Source organism: Bos javanicus, chromosome 11 (genome assembly GCF_032452875.1).
Source record: "Bos javanicus breed banteng chromosome 11, ARS-OSU_banteng_1.0, whole genome shotgun sequence".
NCBI lineage: Eukaryota > Metazoa > Chordata > Mammalia > Artiodactyla > Bovidae > Bos > Bos javanicus.
In genome coordinates this window covers 48,463,394-48,481,282 of record NC_083878.1, presented here as the reverse complement: position 1 = coordinate 48,481,282, position 17,889 = coordinate 48,463,394, and the positions used below count along the sequence as shown (strand labels likewise).

At 43.2% G+C, this 17,889-nt stretch overlaps 1 protein-coding gene across 8 annotated transcripts in view; it reads right to left on the bottom strand.

Moving 5' to 3' along the window:
- Positions 1–17,889, bottom strand: part of REEP1 (receptor accessory protein 1) — a 137,001-nt gene that overhangs the window by 58,723 nt on the left and 60,389 nt on the right. The window lies entirely within an intron of this gene.

The following is a 17,889-nucleotide window of genomic DNA, read 5'->3' as shown; positions in this document are numbered from 1 at the left end:
TACAGGAGAAATAGAGTTTGGAATTCAAGTTTTGCCTAATTAGAGAAGGTTGGTAAACATTTGGGAATTTCCAGGGGAACATCTAAAAGGTCATACTTCAGGAATAAAAATTACAACCTAGGACTTAAGAGATTAGCTCTAGGACTAAGAGTAAAACTGAAATACACCTGCCCCCCAAAAATGTAAAACTTAACTACCACAAGGTCAAGATGATCTGTTAGAAGTTAACTGCCTGCTAGAATAAAAATTAACCTTCTTGGCAAGAAGACAACACAGATCTGGAGTTCCTATGATGAAGTATACATAAAAACTCCAACAAACAAAAAAGATGTGTGTGTGTGTGTGTCTGTGTGTGTATGTGTATATGAAGAAACAGGAAAATATGCTCCACGGTTAAGAGAAAAACTAGTCAATAGAAACAGATCCATATTTGACTTAGATGTTACAATTAGCAAAGACTTTAAAAAGTATAAATGTATACTGAGACAACTAAATATTCGCACATCAAAGAATGAAGATGGACTTCTACCTCACACCATATACAAAAAAGTGAACTCAAAATGGATCAGAGACCTAAATGTAATAACCTTACAAGAAAACACAGGAGTAAATTTTTGCAGCCTTGGGTTAAAAAATGTTTTCTTAGATGTGACACCAAAAACACAAGCAACAAAAAAAGAAAATAGATATATTAGACCTTATAAAAATTTTGAATTTTTGTACTTCAAAAGATATCATCAAGAAAGTGAAAATACAACCCACAAAATGGGGGAAATATTTGCAAATCAGTATCTGACAAAGTATTTGTATTGAAATAATAAAGAATTTATATAGCACAACAATAAAAAGATCAAACCCAGGTCTCCTGCACTGCAGGCAGATTCTTTGCCAACTGAGCTACTAGGGAAGCCCCAATAAAAAGACAAATACCCCAATTTAAAGTGTGTCAAGGGCCCATATTTTTTAGAAAATGAATCAGTAATCAATAAACCCAATACCCATTTATGATAAAAGACCTGAATAGCCAATATGATACTGAAGAAGAGAAACAAAGTCAGAGAACTGACACTGTCTAATTTTAAGACTTACTATAAAGCTACAATAACCAGGAGAGTGTGGTATTAGTGAAATAACAGATAAATATATCAAATAGACTAGACAAATGGAATAGACAGCCTCCAAACAGACTGCACAAACTGATCCTTGACAAAGGAACAAAGGCAATTTGATGGAGAAATGATAGTTTTTTCAATAAGTGGTGCTGGGAACAATTGGATATTTACATTCAAAAAACAAATAGATGTAGGCACTGATCTTACATCTTGCACAAAAATTAAGTAAAACTATAAAATTTCTAGACGATAACACAACAGAAAACCTAGTTGATCTGGAATTTAGTAATTCGTCTTTTAACACACCACCATGACCCATGGAAGAAAAAAATGATAAGCCAGACTTCATTAAAATGAAAAATTTCTGCTCTGCAAAAGATATTGTTAAGAGAATGAAAAGACAAGCCACAGACTGGGAGAAAATATTTGCAATACATATATCTGAAAAGGGACTTGTATCCAAAATATTCAAAGAATACTTAAAACTCAACAACAACAAAAATAACAACCCAATATCTGAACATATATCTCACCAAAGAAGATATACAGCAACTTACTAACAGATATTTTGTTATAGATTTTTTTTTATCACCACTTAACAAGACACTTATCCTAGGAGGAAAAGGATGGGTTCAGTATTTTTTTTTTAAGTATAAATATGTTTTAAAAAATCTATAGGAAAAGGTAGATATAATAAGTGAAGAGATGGGAGATTTCAAGAAAAAGAAGGAAAATCTTTAAAAAGAACTAAATGACATCCTAGAACTGAAAAACAAAACATCTGAAAAAAATGTTAATTATTGAATGGAATTTATAGCAGTTTGGTCACAACAAGAGATCTGTGAACTTCAAGGCAAGACAACAGAATCAACCAGGCTGAAGCCTAGATTAGGGGGTGGGCTGGGGGATGAAGAGTCTCAATACCTGAGGAACACGCATCAAGCAGTCAAATACACATGGGATAGGAATTTGAGAGAAGAGAAAAAAGGAATTGGATAGAAAAATTATTTGAAGAAATACTGCCTAAAGTTTTCCAAAATTTGACCAACATATCAAACCCACAAAACCCAGTGAATTGAAGCAAGATAAATATGAAGAAAACCACATCTAGCCACATTATAGTAAAACTGCTAAAAAACAAAGAGAAAATCTTAAGTGAGGGGGGAAAAAAAGACATTACATACAGGGGAATGACAGTAAGAATTACAGTTGACTTTTTATCAGAAACAACAAATACCAGAAGAAAATAAATAACATCTTTAAAGTGCCACACACACACACACAAAATACTGCCAACCTATAATTCTATACCCAGCAAAAATATCTTTCAAAAAACCGGAGGCAGTTCTGGTGAATCTCACTGCCTTTGTGACTCTGAAACATGTGGCCAAGTAGATCAATTAGAGGCCTTCTCTATTTAGAAAAACAGAATAAACCCTTGGGAACAAGGCTGGCTTAGTCCATCAAAAGAAACTTATTTATGACACTATATACTACCAAGGTTATCTGCAGCAGAACAGGCTCCTTAGCAGGAAGCAAACAATCTTATCTAGCTGTAAACTCTCTGGTATACTGGGGCCCAGGATCTAAGAATTCCCAACACTGGTATCCATATACACTGCAAGGAGCCTGAATTCCCTCTCTTGAAGTTTTTTCTTTTCAGTGTTCAAACCATGTTCCCTGGATGTCCAGTAGTTAAGATGCTGCACTTCAGAGAATACTGGCCTAAGTGGGTTTTGGGGAAGATGGGATTAGATAGCTTACAAGGCAAGAAATGCTCCCCAAGAGAAGGATGGCTAGGTATACACAGGAGGGAAGGAACCTGCTGAAGTCAGGGCATGAGTGACTGATAGTTATGGAACCACTCACATTAACAAGAAATTTAAAAAAATTAAAAAGCCAAATTAGGGAGAAGAAGCTGAGCTCCATGAGGCTGAGGACAATCTGAGGGTTTTGGAGGACATCTAAGAAAAATGCCCAGTGGGCCTCTAGAGAGGCAAAAGTAAATCTCAGGAAGGAGATTGGGGCTAAAGACTGAAGACAAAGATGAGGAAGCCATGGCAGAGAGGAAGCTGTAAGGGATAGCCTGAAGAATTTTCCATTATGTACTCCTTCACCTTAAAATACTTTCATGCAGAAAGACGGATCTGAGAATGACTCACTGAGCCTAACAAGGTAAATGAAATACTGGTGACTCAGACATGGAAACCATAAATAAATATCTGGAAATGGTCTCCCGACCATTCCTCAGAGAAACCAAATGGAAGCTGTTTTTCCAAGATTTGAAATAGAACTTGCCATGATAGAGGGATTCTACCCCAAACTCCCTGCAAGGTGAGTGGGAGTGTGGATAGGCTGGCACCCAGAATAGAGACAGGAAGATATTGTTGACTTGTGACATTATCATCAGGGGCAACTCGAGTGGACAGTTGACAGCACAACTGGGAACTCCCTCTGGACTGGTCAAGCACAGGAATGAGGAGACAGGAGAGAAGAGATGACCCTAGATCACAAAAGGGTGGGAAGTGGATCTTGGTGACCTTCCATGAGTCACAGAATGGGCTGAGACCCCAGGACCCATCAGATCCTGCCCCCAGGGCTCTTAGGAGCCTGTGAAAGGCCTCCTCCATGAACTCTGGAGGCAGCAGGCTCAGTCAACTCTTAGCCTCACCTCACCTTTGGACCCTCCCCCACATCAGTCACACTAATATTTCTTAAGCCTCTCACACTCCCTTCTGCATCTGAGCTCTGCTTCAGTCTCACAGGGAACCTTCTCTGACAAATGACTGAGGAAGGAAATATATGAGCCTGGTTGACAGATGAGTTGGCATCATCTGCTGCTACAAGTTCACAGGGAACAACTGTATAGTCAGAGGTGGCTGGGAGAGAGTAGGGAGGGAAATTCCCTGTAGGCAGAACTTTGAGCAGTGCTCTCAGTCCAGAAGGAGAATTGTCCTGAGGTAAGGCATTTATAAGAGTCGGACACGACTGAGCGACTTCACTTTCACTTTTCACTTTCATGCATTGGAGAAGGAAATGGCAACCCACTCTAGTGTTCTTGCCTGGAGAATCCCAGGGACGGGGGAGCCTGGTGGGCTGCCGTCTATGGGGTTGTACAGAGTCGGACATGACTGAAGCAACTTAGCAGCAGCAGCATGTATATTAACCATATTTTCATATTTTCTGTATTCTTTTTTTTAGATTTTTCTTGATGCGGATCATTTTTAAAGTCTTTACTGAATTTGTTACAATATTGTTTCTGTTTTATGATTGCAAGGTTTTTGGCCACAAGGCATGTGGGATCTTAGCTCTCTAACCAGGAACTGAACTTGCATTCCCTTTCATGCAATGAACTTGCATTGGAAGAAGTCTTATCCACTGGACCACCAGGGAAGTCCCATTTTCTGTGTTCTTGATGTTGGGGTCTTGCTGACTGGAGAGACTGCCTCTCCTATGACTAGCTAATTCATAGAGATAGCATATTTCTTATCCCAGAGCACATAGGCAAACTGAGCAATCTGGGGTCCATACTACAAACCACCTCCTTTATGGAGCTCTCACAGGTTGAGCTAATATTTCCCAGCCCTAGTCATCTGGGGCCAGCTGCCAGATAACTGGAGGCAGATCCCATACCCCAGAGTCTGCTGAAATCATTCAAACTAGCCAGTCGTAAGGTTGCTCACTCTGCTTTGCCTTGAATTCCCCACAGAAACTGTAATAAAGGTCAATGCCCATGTTTTCCCCTTGCTCTCCCTCTAACTCCTAACTGACCCTGGTGCTTCTTCAGTGGCCCTGCATGATGTGCTGAACCTCCTACTTCCAAGGAACTGTGAGTAAAAACTTCTTCCTCTATGAGTCATTTCTGTGTCTGCATGCCTTACCATAGCTGATTAAAACGAATCTGGGATACATTTTAAAACACCACATAAGAATTTGGATAGATGATGAGGTACTTGGAAGGGACAAGACTGAGAATTTGGTGTTGAGGTGGTTTCGAAATTATGTGGATGGGTCCATGCTGCTGCTGCTGCTAAGTCGCTTCAGTCGTGTCCAACTCTGTGCAACCCCATAGATGGCAGCCCACCAGGCTCCCCTGTCCCTGGGATTCTCCAGGCAAGAACACTGGAGTGGGTTGCCATTTCCTTCTCCAATGCAGGAAAGTGAAAGTGAAGTCGCTCAGTCCTGTCCGATTCTTCGCAACCCCATGGACTGCAGCCTACCAGACTCCTCCGTCCATGGAATTTTCCAGGAAAGAGTACTGGAGTGGGGTGCCATCGCCTTCTCCGGGATGGGCCCATAGAATGCAGATATTTGTGGCTCATGCTAATGCTCATCAGAAGGTCCCAATGGCAGAGGAGGCTCTTGGTAATCAGGTGGATGAGATGACCAGCTCTGTAGATGTCTATGAGCCTTTTACTTCAGGCATGATATTGCTTGATCAGTGGGCTCATGTAGCAGTGGCCATGTGGACAGAGGAAACACACTGGCTCAGAAATGTGCATTTCTCTCACCAAGGATGACCTGGCCATGACCACTGCTCAGACACCAAGTTGCCAACAGCAGTGACTAAGCATCTCTAGGATGGTACCATAATTCAAGGCACCAGCCAGCCTCCTGGGAGCAGGCCATCATACCAAGCCCCTTCCTTCATAGAAAGGGGAGCACAGAGTCTTTCTGGAAAATTCATTCATTGGGCATGTGGGCCTGCTTTCCCCACTGCCATGTTTCTGGCATCCACACAACAAACTGTGGACTCCATTGAGTATCCTTCTCATTTTGATACATTCCACCCAACAATCCCATGAGAGGAGCTTGGCAGGCTGCAATCCATGGTATCATAAAGAGTCAAACACGACTGAGTACACACACACACCCAACACTGCCTCTGACCAAAGGCTCTCTTTTACAGCCAAAGAAATGCAACAATAGGCTGATGTCTCGGCGAATCTCTGATCTAATCATGTATCCCAATGCCCAGAAGCAACTGGCCTTATACAATGCTGCAAGAGCTTAGGAGAGTGCCAGAAAAGAACCAGATGGGAATTAGCATTCTGGGAAGTTGCTATGCTCTCCTAGACAATGCAGTTTCCTCTCTGAACTAGTGACCAACACATAGTACTGCATCTTAGCCAGAATCTAAAGGTTCAGGAACCAAGGAAATGAGGGTGGTGTTTCTTAGGATTAGGCCTAATGCTAGCTCCCTGCAATTCAAAGTGTGGTTCATGAGACTGCAACATTGGAATCCCCAAGGAGTTTGTTAGCAATGTAGAATCAGCTTGTTAGAAGTATAGCATCTCAGATCCCACTCCAGAGCTAATGGATCAGTTCTACATTTTAATAAAACTCTCTGCTTATTCATATGCATGTTAAAGTTTGAGAATCACTGGTCTAACCCACTCACAACACTTCAATTCTCATTCTCAAACTTCTGAGCTCTGGTCTTTAATAATTTTAGTGCTTGAAGGATGGCTGCTTTCACCAGGGATATAAAATGGTTCTGATGAAGTGGAAGCAGAGACTAGAAGGTCACCTGGCCATTTCAAGGCCACCATGTCATTAGGAAACAGATAATAAAGGGCTTATGGACTGCAAGAAGATCCAACCAGTCCATCCTAAAGGAAATCAGTCCTGAATATTCATTGGAAGGACTGATGCTGAAGCTGAAACTCCAGTACTTTGGCCACCTGATGCAAAGAGCTGACTCATTTGAAAAGACTCTGATGCTGGTCTTTTCAAGATTGAAGGTGAGAGGAGAAGGGGATGACCGAGGATGAGATGGTTGGATGGCATCACTGACTCAATGGACATCAGTTTGAGTACATGCCGGGAGTTGGTGTTGGACAGGGAGGCCTGGCATGCTGCAGTCCATGGGGTCGCAAAGAGTCAGACACGACTGAGTGACTGAACTGAACTGAACTGGGCTTTTGTAGGGTAACTGATACTGCTTATGAAGGGGAACTAGAGTTGCTATTACACATGTGGTAGGAAGGAGGTTGGATGGAAGTTAAGAATCCTTTAGGGCAGCCATCCCCAACATTTTTGGCACCAGGGACCAATTTCAATTTTGTGGAAGACAATTTTTCCATGGATGGGGGTTGGTGGGTGGTTTCAGGATGGTTCAAGTGCAGTAGGGTTTGTGCTTTTATGATGATCTAAAGCCACTGTTGATCTGATAGGAGGTGGAGCTCAGGCGATAATGTGCGAGATGGGGAGCAGCCACAAATAAAAATGAAGCTTCACTTGCTTGCCTACTGCCCACTTCCTGCTGTGTGGCCTGGTTCCTAACAGGTCATGAATACAGGCTTGTGGCCTGGGGGTTGGGAACCTCTGCTCTAGGGGATCTGCAAGCATTGCTTTGTTCAGAGGTAAAAGTCAATGGATCATTACTACAACCCTCCAGAGCAAGACCACTAAGGCCTCAGATTCCCCAGGAATGAAGATTTAGGTCACAACCTTGGAGAAGAAAAAAGGGCTTCCCTGGTGGCTCAGATGGTAAAGAATCTGCCTGCAATGCAGGAGACCTGAGTTCAATCCCTGGGTTGGGAAGATGCCCTGGCGAAAGAAATGGCAACCCACTCCAGGATTCTTGCCTGAGAAATCCCATGGACAGAGAAGCCTGGCAGCCTACTGTCCATGTGGTTGCAAAGAGTCCAACACAACTGAGCCACTAACACTAACACTTGGAGAAGAAACCACACTCACTAAAGTTGAAGGCACAGGGAGCATGGACTAGATGGTGGAAAAGGGAAGTAATAGGAAAAGCTGTGAAAGACTTCGGAATGGGTGTCCTGTGGACTGCTAGGTGGTAGCCAGAGCAGCCAGCCTCCTGAATTATTTTAACTCTGCAAGTGTCTTTGGAGAAGGCAATGGCAACCCACTCCAGTACTCTTGCCTGGAAAATCCCATGGACAGAGGAGCCTGGTAGGCTGCAGTCCATGGGGTCGCGAAGAGTCAGACATGACTGAGCGACTTCCCTTTCACTTTTCACTTTCATGCATTGGAGAAGGAAATGGCAACCCACTCCAGTGCTCTTGCCTGGAGAATCCCAAGGATGGCAGAACCTGGTGGGCTGCCGTCTATGGGGTCGCACAGAGTCGGACACGACTGAAGTGACTTAGCAGCAGGTGTCTTGTTTTACAATATCTTTGAGTTATTTTACAACTTTGTGAGTTGTTGAAAACTGATTGCAATGCAGATAATTTAGTCTATAGAGGTGAACAATAATTTTGTCCAATGGAGATACAACTGGGTCCAATGATCACATTTCCCAAGAAATCAGTTTAATATCTATGAACAAACATTTCATCATACCTCATTGCTTACATATATATCTGTTCTTTGGAGTCTCCTTTGGACTGATTTCTTTTTTAACACTTTATTGGTCCCCACATTACTCAGTGAGTTAAGTAAAATTTTCAACATTTGTTAATTTTATATTTGTATAAGAATCATGATTTCACACCTTTTTAAATTCAGTCAGTTCAGTTGCTCAGTCATGTCCGACTCTTTGCGATTCCAGGGACTGCAGCACACCAGGCCTCCCTGTCCATTACCAACTCCCAGAGTTTACTCAAACTCATGTCCATTGAGTTGGTGATGCCATCCAACCATCTCATCCTCTGTCGTCCCCTTTTCCTCCCACCTGCAATCTTTCCCAGGATCAGGGTCTTTTCAGATGAGTCAGTTCTTCGCATCAGGTGGCCAAAGTATTGGAGTTTTAGCTTCAGCATCAGTCCTTCCAATGAACATTCACGACTGATTTCCTTTAGGATGGATTGGTTGGATCTCCTTGCAGTCCAAAGGACTCTCAGGAGTCTTCTCCAACACCACAGTTCAAAGGCATCAATTCTTCTGCGCTCAGCTTTCTTTATAGTCCAACTCTCACATCCACACATGACTACTGGAAAAACCATAGCTTTGACTAGACGAACCTTTGTTGGCAAAGTAATGTCTTTGCTTTTTAATATGCTGTCTATGTTGGTCATAACTTTTCTTCCAAGGAGTAAGCATCTTTTAATTTAATGGCTGCAGTCACCATCTGCAGTGATTTTGGAGCCCCCCAAAATAAAGTCTGTCACTGTTTCACCATTTCCTTATCTTTTTGCCATGAAGTGATGGGACTGGATGCTATGATCTTGGTTTTTTGAAAGCTGAGTTTTAAGCCAACTTTTTCACTCTCCTCTTTCACTTTCTTCAAGAGGCTCTTTAGTTCTTTGCTTTCTGCCATTAAGGGTGGTGTCACCTACATATTTGAGGTTATTGATATTTCTCCTGGCAATCTTGATTCCAGCTTGTGCTTCATCCAGCCCAGTATTTCTCATGATGTACTCTGTGTATAAGTTAAATGAGCAGGGTGACAATAAACAGCCTTGATGTACTCCTTTCCCAACTTGGAATCAGTCTGTTGTTCCATGTCCAGTTCTAACTGTTGCTTCCTGACCTGCATACAGGTTTCTCAAGAGGCAAGTCAGGTGGTCCGGTATTCCCATCTCTTTCAGAATTTTCCAGAGTTTGTTGTGATCCACACAGTCAAAGGCTTTGGCATAGTCAATAAAGCGGAAGCAGATGTTTTTCTGGAACTTGCTTGCTTTTTCGATGATCCAGCGGATGTTGGCAATTTGATCTCTGGTTTCTCTGCCTTTTCTAAATCCAGCTTGAACATCTGGAAGCTCATGGTTCACATACTGTTGAAGCTTGGCTTGGAGAATTCTGAGCATTACTTTACTAGCATGTGAGATGAATGCAATTGTGTGGTACTTTGAGCATTCTTTGGCACTGCCTTTCTTTGGGATTGGAATGAAGACTTAAATTTTTCCAGTCCTATGACCACTGCTGAGTTTTCCAAATTTGCTGGCATATGAACAAAGACATACATACCAAGCATGAACTCATGACCACTGACTTAAATAAGGGGTCTAGCTTCTATTCATATTTTCTTTCTTTCTGTGTCATGTATAGATTTAAATATTTTAACTAATTTTATTTTTATTTATTCTCCTTCTCCCCTTAACATAGTACATGGGCTCTGCCAGTGATGGTTCACTTGACAGTTTAATTTTTAGAGTGTTTACTATTAAGGTTAAATCCTGTCAGGGCCAGAAGAAGAGAGGACTTTGCCAGAGATATGGATCTGGAGCTGGACTCAAATGAAGAAATTTGGATTTGGCAAGAAGATGGTATAGAATTCTTATTGGAAGAATTTGTTTTGTTTTGGGGTGAAGCAGAAAAAAATAGCTTTGTTGCTTTGCGAGGCAAAGGGGGATACAGTGGGATTGTGCCTCTCAAAACTGTGTGTCCCAACCTGGAAAGAATTGGCGAGGAGTTTTATTCTTGCCTCAAGTGGTCTCCTGATCTTCTCTGAAGAATACTTCATCAAGGGTGTTCCATCTTCCATTTGTTCTGAAAGGATTTTTAAAAAGCCAAAACCTAGGTAAAGGAGTGGATGCAGATGTTGTGCAGCCCAAGAAATAACTGTAATATAGATCACTATATATTTTCATATATATAATACACAGGCATATCTCCTTTTATTGTTTACTTTTTAAATGCACTTTGCAGACATTGAGTTTTTTCACAAATTGAAAATTTGTGGTTAAGCAGATATACTGGCACCATTTTTCCAACAGCATTATTTTTGAATAAGGGTGTATATAGTTTCTTAGAGAAGGGAATGGAGAAGGGAATGGCAAACCACTTCAGTATTCTTGCCTTGAGAACCCCATGAACAGTATGAAAAGGCAAAATGACAGGATACTGAAAGAGGAACTCCCCAGGTCAGTAGGTGCCCAATATGCTACTGGAGATCAGTGGAGAAATAACTCCAGAAAGAATGAAGGGATGGAGCCAAAGCAAAAAGAACACCCAGCTGTGGATGTGACTGGTGATAGAAGCAAGGTCTGATGCTGTAAAGAGCAATATTGCACAGGAACCTGGAATGTCAGGTCCATGAATCAAGGCAAATTGGAAGTGATCAAACAAGAGATGGCAAGAGTGAATGTCGACATTCTAGGAATCAGCAAACTGAAATGGACTGGAATGGGTGAATTTAACTCAGATGACCATTATATCTACTACTGCGGGCAGGAATCCCTCAGAAGAAATGGAGTGGCCATCATGGTCAACAAAAGAGTCCGAAATGCAGTACTTGGATGCAATCTCAAAAACGACAGAATGATCTCTGTTCGTTTCCAAGGCAAACCATTCAATATTACAGTAATCCAAGTCTATGCCCCAACCAGTAACGCTAAAGAAGCTGAAGTTGAACGGTTCTATGAAGACCTACAAGACCTTTTAGAACTAACACCCAAAAAAGATGTCCTTTTCATTATAGGGGACTGGAATGCAAAAGTAGGAAGTCAAGAAACACCTGGAGTAACAGGCAAATTTGGCCTTGGAATATGGAATGAAGCAGGGCAAAGACTAATAGAGTTTTGACAAGAAAATGCACTGGTCGTAACAAACACCCTCTTCCAACAACACAAGAGAAGACTCTATACATGGACATTGCCAGATGGTCAACACCAAAATCAGGTTGATTATATTCTTTGCAGCCAAAGATGGAGAAGCTCTATACAGTCAGCAAAAACAAGACCAGGAGCTGACTGTGGCTCAGACCATGAACTCCTTAGTGCCAAATTCAGACTTAAATTGAAGAAAGTAGGGAAAACCAGTAGACCATTCAGGTATGACCTAAATCAAATCCCTTATGATTATACAGTAGAAGTGAGAAATAGATTTAAGGGCCTAGATCTGATAGATAGAGTGCCTGATGAACTATGGAGTGAGGTCTGTGACATTGTACAGGAGACAGGGATCAAGACCATCTCCATGGAAAAGAAATGCAAAAAAGCAAAATGGCTGTCTGGGGAGGCCTTACAAATAGCTGTGAAAAGAAGAGAAGTGAAAAGCAAAGGAGAAAAGGAAAGATATAAACATCTGAATGCAGAGTCCCAAAGAATAGCAAGAAGAGATAAGAAAGTCTTCTTCAGTGATCAATGCAAAGAAATAGAGGAAAACAACAGAATGGGAAAGACTAGGGATCTCTTCAAGAAAATCAGAGATAAGGACAAAAATGGTATGGACCTAACAGAAGCAGAAGATATTAAGAAGAGATGGCAAGAATACACAGAAGAACTGTACAAAAAAGATCTTCATGACCCAGATAATCATGATGGTGTGATTACTGACCTAGAGCCAGACATCCTGGAATGTGAAGTCAAGTGGGCCTTAGAAAGCATCACTACGAACAAAGCTAGTGGAGGTGATGGAATTCCAGTTGAGCTATTCCAAATCCTGAAAGATGATGCTGTGAAAGTGCTGCACTCAATATGCCAGCAAATTTGGAAAACTCAGCAGTGGCCACAGGACTGGAAAAGGTCAGTTTTCATTCCAATCCCAAAGAAAGGCAATGCCAAAGAATGCTCAAACTACCGCACAGTTGCACTCATCTCACACGCTAGTAAAGTAATGCTCAAAATTCTCCAAGTCAGGCTTCAGCAATATGTGAACCGTGAACTTCCTGATGTTCAAGCTGGTTTTAGAAAAGGCAGAGGAACCAGAGATCAAATTGCCGACATCTGCTGGATCATGGAAAAAGCAAGAGAGTTCCAGAAAAACATCTATTTCTGCTTTATTGACTATGCCAAAGCCTTTGACTGTGTGGATCACAATAAACTGTGGAAAATTCTGAAAGAGATGGGAATACCGGACCACCTGACCTGCCTCTTGAGAAATCTGTATGCAGGTCAGGAAGCAACAGTTAGAACTGGACATGGAACAACAGACTGGTTCCAAATAGGAAAAGGAGTACGTCAAGGCTGTATATTGTCACCCTGTTTATTTAACTTATATGCAGAGTACATCATGAGAAACACTGGACTGGAAGAAACACAAGCTGGAATCAAGACTGCCGGGAGAAATATCAATAACCTCAGATATGCAGATGACACCACCCTTATGGCAGAAAGTGAAGAGGAACTCAAAAGCCTCTTGATGAAAGTGAAGTGGAAAGTGAAAAAGTTGGCTTAAAGCTCAACATTCAGAAAACGAAGATCATGGCATCCGGTCCCATCACTTCATGGGAAATAGATGGGGAAACAGTGGAAACAGTGTCAGACTTTATTTTTCTGGGCTCCAAAATCACTGCAGATGGTGACTGCAGCCATGAAATTAAAAGATGCTTACTCTTTGGAAGGAAAGCTATGACCAACCTAGATAGCATATTCAAAAGCAGAGACATTACTTTGCCAACAAAGGTTCGTCTAGTCAAGGCTATGGTTTTTCCTGTGGTCATGTATGGATGTGAGAGTTGGACTGTGAAGAAGGCTGAGTGCCAAAGAATTGATGCTTTTGAACTGTGGTGCTGGAGAAGACTCTTGAGAGTCCCTTGGACTGCAAGGAGATCCAACTAGTCCATTCTGAAGGAGATCAGCCCTGGGATTTCTTTGGAAGGAATGATGCTAAAGCAGAAACTCCAGTACTTTGGCCACCTCATGCGAAGAGTTGACTCATTGGAAAAGAGTCTGATGCTGGGAGGGATTGGGGACAAGAGGAGAAGGGGATGACAGAGGATGAGATGGCTGGATGGTATCACGGACTCGATGGACATGAGTCTGAGTGAACTCCGGGAGTTGGTGATGGACAGGGAGGCCTGGCATGCTGCGATTCATGGGGTTGCAAAGAGTCGGACACGACTGAGCGACTGATCTGATCTGATAGTTTCTTAGACATAATGTTATTGCACACCTAATAGACTATAGCATAGTGTAAACACAAGTTCTGTATGCTTTAGGAAACTAAAAAGTGCATGTGAGTCACTTTTTGGTGATACTCATTTTATTGTTGTAGTCTGAAATCAAACATGCAGTATCTCTGAGGTATAGGGTGTGTGTGTGTGTGTGTGTGTGTATTTTTAAAACTACTAGCATCCAGGGACTTCCCTGGCAGTCTCCTGGGTTGCACTGCAGGGACACATGTTCAATCCCTAGTCAGCGGACTAAGATCCTGCACGCTTCATGGTGTGCCCCCCAAAATTATGAACTACTAGCATCCAAAGCCTTCTAATCTGGAGGGCATCTCCCAGCATGTGGGTCTTTATGGAAGCCAAAGTCTATCACCCAGACTTGGAAAAATCAAATGTCCCTATCCAGGGTTTTGAATCATCATGGGATGTTCCAAAGGCAAGAATGTCCCAAAGGCATGGGCAGCTGGCAGCCAGTTTGGTAGTGGCGACCTGGGCAGCAGATTCCTAAACAGACCCTTCCTGCAGCACAAGCTTGGTCGTCACCCAGCCTTCTTGGATCTTCCTCAATTTCTGAGGGTCTTTCCCCAGCCTTCTAGTTAATTCTATGAAAGTGAAAGTGTTAGTCATTCAGTCGTGTCTGACTCTTTTTGACCCAGTGGACTATAGCTCGCCAGGCCTCTCTATCCATGTAATTCTTTAGGCAAGAATACTGGAGTGGGTTGCCATTTCCTCTTCCAGGGATCCTGCTAACCCGGGGATCAAACCCAGGTCTCCTGAATTGCATGCAGATTCTTTACCATCTGAGCCACCAGGGAAGCCCTATAAGTTCCTTTCTGTTTAAGCATCTGCCCATCAAACCTTGACTAGTGTAGTAAGTCTGGAAAGACATAAAAAGCTATGAATGTTGAGAGCAGTGTCTCTCAAATTAAGGATCTTGTTAAAAATGCAGATTTTTGAGTAGAGTTACCTGTACACCTGAAACTAACACAACATTGTAAATCAACTATACTCCAATAAATATTAAAAAATTTAAAGTAAATAAATACAATAAAAATAAATTTAAATGATAATTTTTTTAAATGCCAATTTTTATTTCAGAGGTTTGGGTAGTGCTTGAGATTCCAAGTTCCAACAAGCTCCCAGCTGATGTGGGATAATGCCAGTCCACAGACCACTCCTTGGGTGCTGAGCTCAGGAGCGCTGAATGCTTGTAGAGATGTGGCTAGAAAGTAGGAAGGAGCAAGGTCAACAAGGTTCAACATTATCTAATGGAGTTTGGACTTGATCCTGCAGGGGATAAGTAGCCATTAAAGGACCCAAGGGGAGTGAAATGAATAGATTTCCATTTATCAAGGGCTTGTAGACATGATGTAGACAACAGAGCATGAGAGACAGGAGGCGGAGGAAGCAGTGAGGGATCCGGTGGGCAGAACAACAGCCTCCACCCCCAATGTCCTCTTTCTCATCCCCAGAACCGGTGCATTTGTTACATTATATGATGAAAGGGACTTGGCAGTTATTAAGTTAAGGGCTTTCAGATGGAAAGATTATCCTGGATTAACCAGGCAGGCCCAATGTAATCACAGGAATCCTTACAGTGGAGAACCTTTCTCAGCTGTGGCCAGAGCACAACACTGGTGACCCTGAAGGTGCAGGAAGAGGCTCAAGCCAAGGCATGCAGGTGGCCTCCAGGAACTCAAAAAGGCGAGGAAGTGGGCTCTCCCCTACAGCCTCCAAATGGAGGCTTGCTTTCAACCAGGGACACCCATCTGACTTGACCTCCAGAACTGTAAGATAGTACATTTTTGCTTTTTTGGTTTAGTTGGTTTTGGTCTTTTTTTTTTTTGGCAGGGATGGGGGGTGGCGGCTGTACATAGGGCTTGGGGTACCTTTGTTCCCCGACCAGGGATCAAACTTGTGCCCTTGCAATGGAAGCACGGAGTCCTAACCACTGGACCACCTGGGGACGCCTGCATTTGTGTTCTTTTAAGCCACGAAGCTCATGGTAATTTGTTACAGGGGCAATAAAAAAAAGGATATGGGAGGCCACTGGGATATTCAGGGGAACAATGATGAGAGCCTCATTGAAGAGAAAGTATTAGTCTCTCAGTCACGTCTGACGAGTCTTTGTGACCCCAAGGACTGTGGCCCGCTACACTCCTCTGTCCTTGGAATTCTTCAGGCAAGAGTACTGGAGTGGGAGGCCATTCCCTTCTCCAACAGATCTTCCTGACCCAGGTATCGAACCCGGGTCTCCTGCACTGCAGGTGGTTTCTTTACCGTCTGAACCACCAGGGAAGATCTCATTGAAGAGAGAGGGCAGCACAGAAGGGAGACCTGGTTTGAAAGATTATTGGGACGACAGAGATGGAGGTTCGTAGTTACCCACTGGGTGTGCGGGTGGGGATGGTTGGTGAGGAGAGGCAGGAGTCAAAGGAAGCTTTCACGTTTCTCTCTCGGACAAAGGGGTCTGTTGGTCAAAAGGAAGGAAAGAAGTGAGTGTGAGTCTGAGTGTGAGAAAATGTGTAAGTGTGCACGCAAGTGTGTGAGTTGAAGGCATGTGAGAGATCCCAGAAAAAGGGAAGGAGTCTCCCTTAATACCACTGGGCTCTTTCCTTGCAGTTCCATTTTTACCGAGAAACTGGCTAATCTTAACTCTCAAGCTTTCTCTCCTGAGAACAGCACGGCCAACATAAACAGCTGCTCTGCCTGTCAGTTATATTTTTCAGTTTAAATTAATGAATTGCCATTCCAGTCCTACACCAGGCTCCCTTGAGTTTAGTCAGAACAAAACAATTCCCCGGGGTTCACTGTCTCCCGGATGAGCAGACAGAATTGAGTTTTGTACCCCTGCAAAGCAGAGGATCAGACCTTGAACCGCAGTGATTCCAGTTTCGCCTTCTTCCTTGGCGCAGTGTCCCCGAATCCCCAGCTGAAAGGGGTCGGAGAAAGGGAGGGAGACATGGAGGAGGCTGCCCAGTGCTGTCCCCTGGGCCAAGTCAATTAGGAATCATGAGGTTCTGTGCATGCAACTTCACTGCTATTTATAGTTCACACTCTGAGATTCCTTCACATACACTTACTGGGGACCCAGTCTCCAGAGGGGACATGCCCCATTTGGATCCCCTGCATGGTAGCAAATGCAAGCCAAGCAAGCCATTCTGGGAAACTCTGAGGGGTGGAGGCAGGTCTGGCTGAGTTGATCTAGAGGCGGCTGGTTCCATCCTAAAGACATCCCGGGAAAGCCAAGAAAATAACTTCAGAGCAGGTTTCCGCTCTGAATGATTTCTTTAGCTGTGCCTAACTTGCCAACTGACCTCTTCTGAGTAAAAGGAGAGCAAAGATCCTTTGTCCTTCCCAACGCTAAGGGCTGGGACTATTGATATCAACCCATTGCTCGGATGAGGAAATCGAGGCTCTTGGAAGTTAAAGTTCTTATCTAGTATTGAGTCAATCGAACATTGGAGCCAGGACTTAACTTCAGTCTTTTGATGACAAAAATCTCTGTACTTTGATGGAGGATTCTGTTCCCTCTGGGGAGGGACACCCCCTACCCTCCACTCCCCGCAGGCTTTTGTCGATGAGTGGTAGTCTGACGATTCTCCTGCCTGGAGGTGCCCAGAACATTTAGGGCTGTGAGTGGGGCACCCAGATCACCCAACAGTGACACAACCCTCCCACCAGTAAGTTCTCCTGATCCCCTACCTGTGTCCAGCCCTCGGCCAGGTGCTGTGGAAGATGGTATAGGAGGTATATGTGGAGGATGGTTCAGCCACAGGAGGATGATAGCTCCTGTTCTCTAAAAGTTTATAAAGCAACAGTGCTTAGATCGTGGGATGTTCAAACCACGAAGTGGAGTGGAGTTCAGAGCTGCTGAACCAGGTCTGTTGGACATTAGGATCCTGCCCCCAGTGCAAGACTGTTTCCCAGTAACATTGCCTTCCGCTCCAGACAAGGAAACTGACACTCAGAGAGATGAAGCCTGTGGCTTCAGAGGCCACACTCAGAGGCCTGTGGCCTCTGGCAGCCTCCAAC